We start from the raw sequence: 11441 nt of genomic DNA, 5'->3' as shown, positions 1-11441 counted from the left end.
GGCAGGCGAGTGAAATCTGTTGCAAATTGCTGGCAGCCACCTTGCGCACTACAGACATTTTGTTTTGTTTTGCAATTAACTAACTTGTTAATTAGGACGACTTAACTAAATTGCTAAATATTGACTTTAGGCAAGAAATGCTGCTTGCAAAGTTCGAGAGCGTCTTCAAAAACCCAATTGCATTATTTGCGATGAAAGTCTCACGTATACCATTTTTTCCAAGCTTCAAAGAAAGCCCGCGAGATACAAAAAAAATTGGACCATCTCCCCGAAGGGAACCCTGATGGGATGCGAAGCAGCAGCGTTGCGCGCGGGTGGCGTCAGGGGTTGAACGGCGCTAACGCGGGTGCTGCGGTGAGCGCTGGAATATTCGTTTGAAGCGAAACTCGGTGTAGCGTTTACTGGTGTAAACGTTTGTTTGAAACGCAGACACGGGAGGCGAGCGGGCATTGGAGCCGGCAGCTGCGGGCGCTCCGGCGGGTAAGGGAGAGAGTGACGTACGCGCGCACCTGCGAGGGAAGCGTGCGAGAGGAGCGTGACGTCAACGCCCAGCTGCGGCGTGACCTACTTGGCACCGCTCCAACACCTGCGCCGAGGGAAGTGTGTTGCCTCGCGTTTGTGCGGACGGAGGGACAGCGTTACACAGGCTCGTCAAAGAGCTGCTTCGCATCTAAAAGAACCACGTGACTAGCGCACTCACGTTACGCGAGAATGCTGCCCTCAGCCGTGGTTTGAGCGAACGAAATCAGCTGCGGCCGCGACTCGTCGGCTCTGTTGCAGTGGTAGGCCGATAAGTGGGCGGTGGTTTCTTGGCCCGTTGCCAGCCAGGTGGCGCGCGTGACGGTGCAAGTTGTAGCGAGTGCGGGCCAAGAAACCACCTTTAACTTATCGGCCTACCGCTGCAACGGAGACGGCAAGTCGCTGCCGCAGCTGATTTCGTTCGCTCAAACCACGGCTGAGGGCAGCATTCTCACGGCGCGCAAGTGCCCTAGTCACGTGGTTCTTTTTGTATTTCGCAGGCTTTCTTTGCAGCTTGGAAAAAATGGTATACGTGAGACTTTCTTTACCGCAAATAATGCAAATGTGGTTTCTGAAGACGCTCTCGAAGTTTGCAAGCAGCATTTCTTGCCTAAAGTCAATGTTTAGCAATTTAGTTAAATTGTCCTAATTAGCAAATTAGTTAATTACAAAACAAAAAAATTTCTGTATTGCGTAAGGTGGCTGTCAGCAATTTGCAACTGATTTCACTCGCCTGTCACTAATATTGTATTTTTAACCCAGGGCTAAAGTTAGCTGGGATACTCTGTGTGTGTATATATATATATATATATATATATATATATATATATATATATATATATATATGCGAAAAATCACAGCATATCCACGGAGTGAATGATGATGAGTGGGCGAAGCTGCGGAGGTTCATCGGTAAACCGTGAATCTTCCGTGAATTCTGCCCAGTACATCATCACCGACGTGAGATAGGGCGCGTTTATACTAAAGGTTCGATGAGTTATGACGACTTGCAGCTCACGTTAATTTTACATGTACGCTGTGAATTTTCATTGTTTAGAAAACCATTGCTTTAGAAAAATCTGGCGTCTTTCGTTAAGCAGCTGGCGTCTTTTCGTTTTGCTTTAGAAACATGTGGCGTTCTTTCGTTTTGCTTTAGAAACATGTGGCGTTCTTTCGTTTTGCTTTTACAAAACATCTGGCGTCTTTCGTTGGTTTATTTCATCAATCAACGGCGTTTTGAACAAAATTTTTATTGTTTAATCACGCACAGGAGAAATCTCACCAGGCACTACCTTGGAGGTAAACAATGGCTGCTAATGGGAATGAGAGACAGAAGAAGTCGGCTTTTAGCTAACACTTACATTTCTACTTCTCCTAACGTTTCCTACTGGAACATGCCAATGGCTGCTAATGGGGAATGAGAGACAGAAGAATTCGGCTTTTAGTCAACGCACACGCTGCGAATTTTTTATTGTTCAACAACGCACAGGAAAAATCTCCCACCGGCACCACCTTGGAGGTCAAAGCGTAAGACTTGTTACGGACTACGACTACTACTACTACTACTACGACGACGACTACGAGGGACGAACGGGTGCCGCCTTAAGGAGCTTCGCCCCTAAAAATAGGTGGCACTTCAAGAAAACTTCATTTATTACGTCGACGTTTCGGTCAGAGCCTGACCTTTCTCAACACGAAATTTTAGAGTATATTTCCGTGCTTATACGCCTAGTGCACGCCGACCGAAGCGCCAGTGGTGGCGAACTTGCTCGCTACTCTCGGGGCAGTGAGCAGACGTCCGCCGTACGTTTCTACGTCGATATTCGTGTGTCACTGCGAACAACGACGGACAACACCAAATGAGAGGGGAAGAACGTGAGAGAGAGAGAAGGAGCGGAAGGGGGAAAAGCTTGCTTAGGGGTTATCAGGAGCGAGGACCAGGAGTAGCACGCTGCCGCCGACAGCGGATTACTCATTGTTAAACGTCGTTTCTCTATTCTGGGCTGGACGAAGAGCCGGCTCAAGTTAAAAACAGCCGGTGTGCAATTGAAACCGGCTGATTGAAAAAATGGGTTAATGTGGATGCAGCTGCACACGCGGCCTCGGAAATTGGGTGTCGGTGAGCACTGTTGACGCGGCGTATTGTCCATTTGGGCCATGCAGAAAGAGCCTTGTCTACCGTCTCACTTGCCGATCCTGCTCGTTTGTCTGATAAGCGACGCCCGCTTCTAAAGCGAGAACGAACACGTTGAGTGACATTAGCGGCTTCCGGTCAAGGAGCCACTGAAGGAAGCAAAAAAAAAGGTAGGGGCAAGAAAGGAGGGAAGAGGGAGGGCGGGGCTTCCGCTTAGAGTGATCGATTGCTGCTCTCTCCAGCTGCACAATACAACGCCGGGGAAGGTAAAAGGCGGCACACATGAAAGGGTGAGGAACACTGTAGGTACGATCAACGAAGGCACTGGCTCACACATGCATTTTTGCTGCTTATTTTGCTGGGTTGATGTTAGTGTCATTTAGAGTACTATTTGCGCTTTAAGGCACGTAAAAGCGGAAGAGCACCCGGATGTTCATTTATTTATTTTATTTATTTAACAATACTGTAGGCCTTTTACAGGCCCATACAGGAAGTGGTTAGAACATGTACACTTGAGCATGGGAATAGTAAAACTGTATGAACGAGAAAGTTGGGTAACAAAGCAAAAACAAAACGAATTTATTCCATGTTCAACGGTATGTATATATGTGTGTGTGTGTGTGTGTGTGATTGTAAAACATTTTTAAAAAACAACATTGATAGGTGTATGTAGACTAGAAGGGATTTTATGTTGCGAAGAATAATGGTCAATGTTATTTGAAGGCGGAGCGTACTTTTTCTCTCGTAATATTATAGAAATTAGGTTATGGCTTTTAGTGATTCCAAATTACCACGTGCTAGATTTATTCCTGATGGGTGTAGGGATTGGAATTTGTGTATCAAATACGATTCCATGAATTTCCTCTGACGTGGTGACCGGAAGTTTGTTTGCAGAACGTAAAGTTTGGCTTGATCGAAATTGTGGCCTTGTTGATTGAAGTGGCTGGCTACTGCTTTTGGCAAATTCTGCTTTGTGTCTGCGCGGTGGCCGTTCAGTCTTACATGAACGCGTTGTCCAGTTTCGCCTACGTATTGTTTTTTACAGGTGGTACATTCCCTGCAGTAGATCAGGTTGTTTGAGGTAGACGTGAAGTTGGATGCTACCTTGGGAATGTAATTCGATGCTGTGCTTTTTACGTTGGTGGCCGGCTGTATATGTTTGCATGTATCGAAACGTCGGCCAGCCTGTCCGAGGCACTTTCTCCTCTTCGTTCAACCTATCCTACTCTATGTATCCATCTGTCGGCTCCCATCTTGACAAATAAGAAGTAATTCGAAGGTCGCAGGTTCGGTCCCTGCCGGCGGTAAGTTATCTTTTCGTCCTTTACTTTGTTCACATTTATATCCTAATTAGTACAAATTACATCCCCTATACTTTCCTTGCCATTATTGTCTGTTAGTTCTCAATAATATTGTGTCCAACAAGAAAAAAGCCGGCAGATTCCACGCATTGTGGGAATCGATGTAATGCGAAGCAGCCAGGAAAGAGCTGCATACATTGTCTTGTATGTCATTGAGGAAAATGCGTGTCATGGTTTTCATGTTAACTCCTATTATTTATGTTCGTCACACAGTAACGTCGCGCAATACCAACTTCGGGGTCGATCAAGCTAGAGAAACGGCCGCCAGCGCCCCATGAGCGTGGCACGCAAGTCATGCTGTACATGACATACGTGTCATGACTTTCATGTTAACTCGTGTTATTTATGTTCCTCACACGGTCACGTCGCAAGATACCAATTTTGGTGTATATCAAGCTAGCGAAACGGCCGCCAGCACCCCATGAGCGTGGCACGTAAGTCATGCTGTACATGACATGCGTGTCATGATTTTCATGTTAACTCGTGTTTTTATGTTCGCCACACAGTCACGTCGCGCAATACCAATTTCGGGGTAGATCAAGCAAGCGAAACGGCCGCCAGCGCTCCATGAGCGTGGCACGTAAGTCATACTGTACATGACATGCGTGTCATGATTTTCATGTTAACTCGTGTTATTTATGTTCGTTACACAGTCACGTCACAATATACCAATTTTGGTGTATATAAAACTAGCGAAACCGCCGCCAGCGCCCCATGAGCGTGGCACGTAAGTCATGCTGTACGTGACATGCGTGTCATGATTTTCATGTTAACTCGTGTTTTTTATGTTTGCCACACAGTCACGTCGCGCAATACCAATTTCGGGGTAGATCAAGCTAGCGAAACGGCCGCCAGCGCTCCATGAGCGTGGCACGTAAGTCATGCTGTACATGACATGCGTGTCGTGATTTTCATGTTAACTCGTGTTATTTATGTTCGTTACACAGTCACGTCACAATATACGAATTTTGGCGTATATAAATCTAGCGAAACCGCCGCCAGCGCCCCATGAGCGTGGCACGTAAGTCATGCTGTACATGACATGCGTGTCATGATTGTCATGTTAACTCGTGTTATTTGTGTTCGTTACACAGTCACGTCACCCAATACCAATTTCGGGGTAGGTCAAGCTAGCGAAACCGCCGCCAGCGCCCCATGAGCGTGGTACGAAGGCATGCTGTACATGACATGCATGTCATGATTGTCATGTTAACTCGTGTTTTATGTTCGTCACACAGTCACGTCACAAGATACCAATTTTGGTGTATATAAATCTAGCGAAACCGCCGCCAGCGCCCCATGAGCGTGGCACGTAAGTCATGCTGTACATGACATGCGTGTCATGATTGTCATGTTAACTCGTGTTATTTGTGTTCGTTACACAGTCACGCCACGCAATACCAATTTCGGGGTAGGTCAAGCTAGCGAAACCGCCGCGAGCGCCCCATGAGCGTGGCACCTAAGTCATGCTGTACATGACATGCGTGTCATGATTGTCATGTTAACTCGTGTTTTTATGTTCGTCACACAGTCACGTCACGCAATACCAATTTCGTGGTAGATCAAGCTAGCGAAACGGCCGCCAGCGCTCCATGAGCGTGGCACGGAAGTAATGCTGTACATGACATGCGTGCCATGATTTTCATGTTAACTCGAGTTTTTATGTTCGTCACACAGTCACGTCGCGCAATACCAATTTCGGGGTAGATCAAGCTAGCGAAACTGCCGCCAGCGCTCCATGAGCGTGGCACGTAAGTCATGCTGTACATGACATGCGTGTCATGATTTTCATGTTAACTCGTGTTATTTATGTTCATTACACAGTCACGTCACAAGATATCAATTTTGGTGTATATCAAGCTAGCGAAACTGCCGCCAGCGCACCATGAGCGTGGCACGTAAGTGATGCTGTACATTACATGCGTGTCATGATTTTCATGTTAACTCGAGTTTTTATATTCGTCATACAGTCACGTCGCAAGATACCAATTTTGGTGTATATCAAACTAGCGTAACGGCCGCCAGCGCACCATGAGCGTAGCATGTAAATCATGCTGTACATGACATGCGTGGCATGATTTTCATGTTATGACTTGTCATTTATGTTCGTCATACAGTCATGTTACGCCATACCAATTTTGGTGCACAATCGATGAACCAAGCGACCAGGAGAGCACAAAGTCGTAGGCGGCTAGATAGATAGATAGATAGATAGATAGATAGATAGATATAGATAGATAGATAGATAGATAGATAGATAGATAGATAGATAGATAGATAGATAGATAGATAGATAGATAGATAGATAGATAGATAGATAGATAGATAGATAGATAGATACGCTCAAAGTCGCAGAAGTTCGCTAAGAAATGCTTCGCATTTAAAAACGAGCCATTAAAATCCTTCATTCATAGCCAGGGTCTCATCCTGGCAGACTTGATGCCTTCAGGTAGTATGCAAGGGATTATTGGACAGCTGCCAGCTTGCAAAAAGATGACGTGCTACGTGATGCCAACAGGCAGAAAAGGAGTGTTCCACACACGCCGCCATGGCTGCGATCGGCGCTGACTAACACTCCTAGGTTTAAATGCACATAAATACCCCATAAAGTGAACAAGAGGATGACCGCCGCCGTAGCTGAGTGGTAGAGCATAGGACGCGTTCTTCGAAGTTCGAAGGTTCGGTCCTTGCCTGCGGCAAGTTATATTTTCGTTCGCTTTGCTTTCTTCGCATTTTCTTCCCATTTATATCCTAATTACTACAAATATCATCCCCTATACTTTCCTTGGCATTATTGTCTCTTAGGATTATTATTGTGTCAAACAAGGAAAAAAACATCACAGCATATCCAGGGAGTGAATGATGATGGGTGGGCGAAGCTGCGGAGCTTCATCGGTAAACCGTGAATCTACCGTGAATTCTGCCCAGTACATCATCGCCGACGTGAGATCGGGCGCGTTTATACTAAAGGTTCGATGAGAGTTATGACGACTTGCAGCTCACTTTAATTTTACATGTACGCTGTGAATTTTCATTGTTTAATCACGCACAGGAGAAATCGCACACACGCACTACCTTGGAGGTCAAAATCCAGTGCCTATATATACGGAGTGGTCAGTGAACGGTTGTGCAGCGCGAGCGGTCGGTTTTTTCAATCAAGACGCTGCCTCCTACGGCCCCCCCCCCCCATCTTACCTCGCGGCGCAGCGGCGCCGCGAGGTAAGATGGGGGGGGGGGGGGGGACCGTAGGAGAGGTGAAAGAGGGGGAAGCGTAGGAGAGGAGAGGGCGATACATATCACGTACTGTCGCAGCGCATTGTCTTTGGGGAACATTCATGTGTGCACGCCCCCTGCGTTTTGTAGCGTTAGCTACACTAGCCTAGCCAGAGCAGGTTTCGCGGGGGTCATCATGAGCCGTGCTGCGCATGCGCGCGCGAGGAGAAAGAGGGGGAAGCGTAGGAGAGGAGAGGGCGATACATATCACGTACTGTCGCAGCGCATTGTCTTTAGGGAACATTCATGTGTGCACGCCCCCTCCGTTTTGTAGCGTTAGCTACACTAGCCTAGCCAGAGCAGGTTTCGCGGGGGTCATCATGAGCCGTGCTCCGCATGCGCGCGCGACTGGCCGCTGCTAAAGCCCCTATACTTCGTAAAAGTACCGCCATCTGCTCTCCCCTCCGCCGCCTCCTCTCCTGCGCGCTCTCGCGCGCGACGGCGGCGCCCCCTCGAACGCGCCACGCGGACGCGTGAAGCTTTCAGGCCGGTTGCGCGCTGGCGCCGCCACTTCAGCCACAGCTTTTCTAGTCCAGCCGTGGTCGCGTGCCATGTCTCGCATACGGCTGTGTGTAATGACTCTATTATTTCTGCGATCATTTTCTCAGTTGGTGTAGGTGTGCGCACCATCTAATACCCTTACAGCGCGCCAGGAGAGCTGCTGCAAGCAATGTACAATTTGTAGCAAATTGCATGTCGTTTACGGTTCTTTTCGGAGCGCAGCGTTTCCCCGTGTATTTATTGCATCGGCAAGAAATATTTACATGGCAGCTGTGATGTCAAGCCACGCCGTTTGGGAAGGAATAGTTCCCGTGCGTACAAACTATCTCTATCATATATAACTGCAGCAATGCCTGCAATTCCCATGAAGGTGCTCGATCAAAATTTCATGACATTTCATATATGTTACTTCTCCTCGGCCTGCGCGCCGCGGTGATGTAGCGGTTTCGGCGCTCGCCTGCTGACCCGAAGGTCGCGTGTTCGGTCCCGGCCGCGGCGGTCGCAATTCGATAGAGGTGAAATGCTAGAGGCCCGCGTACTGTGCGATGTCAGTGCACGTTAAACAACACCAGATGGTCAACATTTCATTTCCGGAGCCCTACACTACGGTGTGCCTCATAATCATATCGTGGTTTTGTGAAGTGGAAGATTTATGCTTCAATAAATTCAGTTGTTAGTCTGCGCTCGTCCTGTGTACTACTTCTTCTTGTGTTCCGTCCACCGCGCAGTTTTTTACCATTCTATGTCATACCAACTAGCCCCCCAACGCACTTTACTCAAGTTAGGTGGAAATCTTATCACAGCAGCAAAACACCATAAGCGTCGGAGAACGTTCTAAACATGAATGAACGTTTATTAAAATAAGCGCATGGCTGCGCTTTAATTAAAATTTTAAATTTATTGCTTTGATCTACTGCGCGTCAAACAGGCATCTGCTGCAACTACCGCAGCGTGTTGAAACTTATGCGCTAAATCTGTGACGCGATGAGCCGCGGTCCGCTGCACTAAAGCCCCGCTCATGTTCCGAATTTTCAAAAAGTTCTGACTGTCACCCAGAAGTGGTTCGTCAAATTAGACAATATGATGGAGGAGCTGCACGCAAATGCACTGCTTTCGATAAATCCTGCGCGCTAGGTTCCTTTTTTTTTTTTTTTTGCTATCGCACTTTCATTCCGACGCTCGCTCCGTCTTCGCCCTTCCATCCGCACATCACAGTGAAAGGTTAGTAGAATATGTGGAACACAACCTAGTGTTCTAGTGCACGACATTCGTTCTTTCAGAGTTATTAATATGTGGGGTTTTACGTGCCAAAACCGCGATATGATGAGGAGGCACGCCGTAGTGGAGGCCTCCGAAAATGTTGACAATCTGGTGTTCAAGACAGTCACTTGCTCGAGAAAGTGACTGCCTTGGTGCATGACAAATAACACGAAATTTCGCGTGACATTAAGTAATACACCACATATCTCACACGGCAAAGCAAGACGCCTGTCAAGAGTAAAAACGCACGAGCACCTACCTCACAAAGCCGCGCCGATCTCGGCCCGAAGTTTGCTCGACCGATTCTGTGGAGCCAGATTTTGCGACGACCTGCATTTTCTTTTCCGCACGGAATGCAAAAACACTTTTTCCCATGGGTATGGTCCCTTCCATGGGTGTCACGGTTATGGCAGCCAAACGCACAGCAACCCGGCATCGCGACAATACGAGCGAGACGCACACGTACGCTTCAAACTTCGTGCACTTCACATGGGGCGAACACACAGCGCATAGCACGTCGGAGCGTTCAACATGGCGCCGAGAGGCGAAGGAGACAAAATACCGAGAAAGAGGGCGCGCGCTACCACGTGACCGCAGTCGCCCTATCAGAGGCGTGGAGAGGAGGAAGCGGCGTAGATCAAGAGAAAGCTGTACTTTTCCGAAGGTATAGGGACTTTAGCCGCTGCTGCTCTGCGCATTCGAGAGGGGTGACGTCGTAGCCATGGCGCGCGCAGAGATGCGAAGTATCTTAAGGCAGAGCTCAATCCGGTGGTGGTGGTGTGCGGCGTGACCACCCTTACTGCGCATACCCTCTCCACACACCTCCTCTTCACTCCCCCTCACCATTCCCCCTGTCATCTACCCTCTCCCATTTCCCCTCTCCACTCAGCCTCTCCCCTTTCCAATTCCCCTCTTCCCTACCCTCTCCACTTCGCCTCTCCTCTCCCCCTTTCCACTCTTCCTCTGAAACGCGGGCTAAACATGCCGAAATTCTCTCCTGCGCAACGCCGCGATGAGCTCGAGCGCATGCGCGTCCCCCCCCTTTCTCTCTCCTCTCCTACGCTGCCCCCTCTCGCCCGCCTGTCGACCGCGTTTCCCGCTCGCCCTGTGAGAATTAACGGCCAGGCTAGATGGAAGATACGACGCGCGTAGCGTCGCTCTTCGCGTTCCACGACGCGAGCTCGGTAGCATGCCCAACGAACGCCAACGGAACGCGATCGTGCAAGCGCTCCGGCTTCGCATCTACTCATGGTCCCCTTTAGCGGGAGATGGTGTATTCGCCTTCGCTGTGCAGTCGCCGTCTGACAGTGCGCTGGTGCCGCTTGATAGCGCCTCTGACTGGCGCTTGCTGGTGGGTAACGCCATGGAGAAGGAGAGCGCAAATGCTGCTCAACGGCGCAGAAGCGCCGAGAAGTTTATGTCATCGGATCCCGAAGTAGTTGCCTGGAAATTAGCGCTTCAGCGTAAGAAGAATGAACAGAGGAACGCTAAACGTGCTGCGGAAAGCTAAACGTGCTGCGGAAATCTGGAAAGCTCAGAATAATCAGCTGAACCTTTGCTAACGCTACGTATATCCTGGCATAGCCGAGCTAAGCCACTGCAATTTTTTAAGACTGGTTATGGGAGAGGGGAAGTGGAGAGGGGTGATGTGAAGAGGATAGGGGAGAGAGTGAGTGGAGAGGGAGAGGGGTAGACGACATGGGGAATTGTGAGGGGGAGTGGAGAGGAGGTGTGTGGAGAGGGTATGCGCATGCGCAGTATAGGTGGTCACGCCGCACACCACCACCACCACCGGACAGATACTGCCGTTTACTGCCGGCTGCCGGGAGATACGCCGGACAACGGAGACGTGACAAGGTTAGACTAAGAGGAGCTACGCCCCTAAAACGAGCCCTTAAAAGCCGCGGTCTTGGTGGCACATTGACTAACTGCCGTACAAAGGGCAGGTCATTGTCCTACCTAACGCCGGCGCTTATGTTACAGCACAGAGATCACTTTTATCGAAACGAAGTGTAAGCAGCGTTCGTTGGCATATTGTCGCGGTAACGAGCAACACTACCATGTAGCTTGTTGAGCCATAGAACATATGTAAGCGTTTCAGTGCTACATTAAAATTACCAACTATAACTAAAGGTACGTCTTTCTCTTGTTTAATCCACGCAAAGTGTCTTATAAAGTTTTCAATGTCTATTATCACTGTCCTTGGTTGATATAGACTGCGAACCACCTATGGTGCATATTGTATGAAGATGAGCCACGCCTGACTGTGGGAAAGGGTTTAACAAGGTACGCGACAGGCATGTCATGCTATTCAATTCATGACCTGTCAGTCATGTTCGTAATACAGTCATGCCCTCTTGTGTAGATCTTGGCGTACACCAAGCAAAGGAAGA

The sequence above is a fragment of the Rhipicephalus sanguineus genome, chromosome 4 (assembly GCF_013339695.2).
Source record: "Rhipicephalus sanguineus isolate Rsan-2018 chromosome 4, BIME_Rsan_1.4, whole genome shotgun sequence".
Taxonomy (NCBI): domain Eukaryota; kingdom Metazoa; phylum Arthropoda; class Arachnida; order Ixodida; family Ixodidae; genus Rhipicephalus; species Rhipicephalus sanguineus.
The sequence above is the reverse complement of the archived record's forward strand: the minus strand, read 5'-3'. Positions refer to the sequence as shown.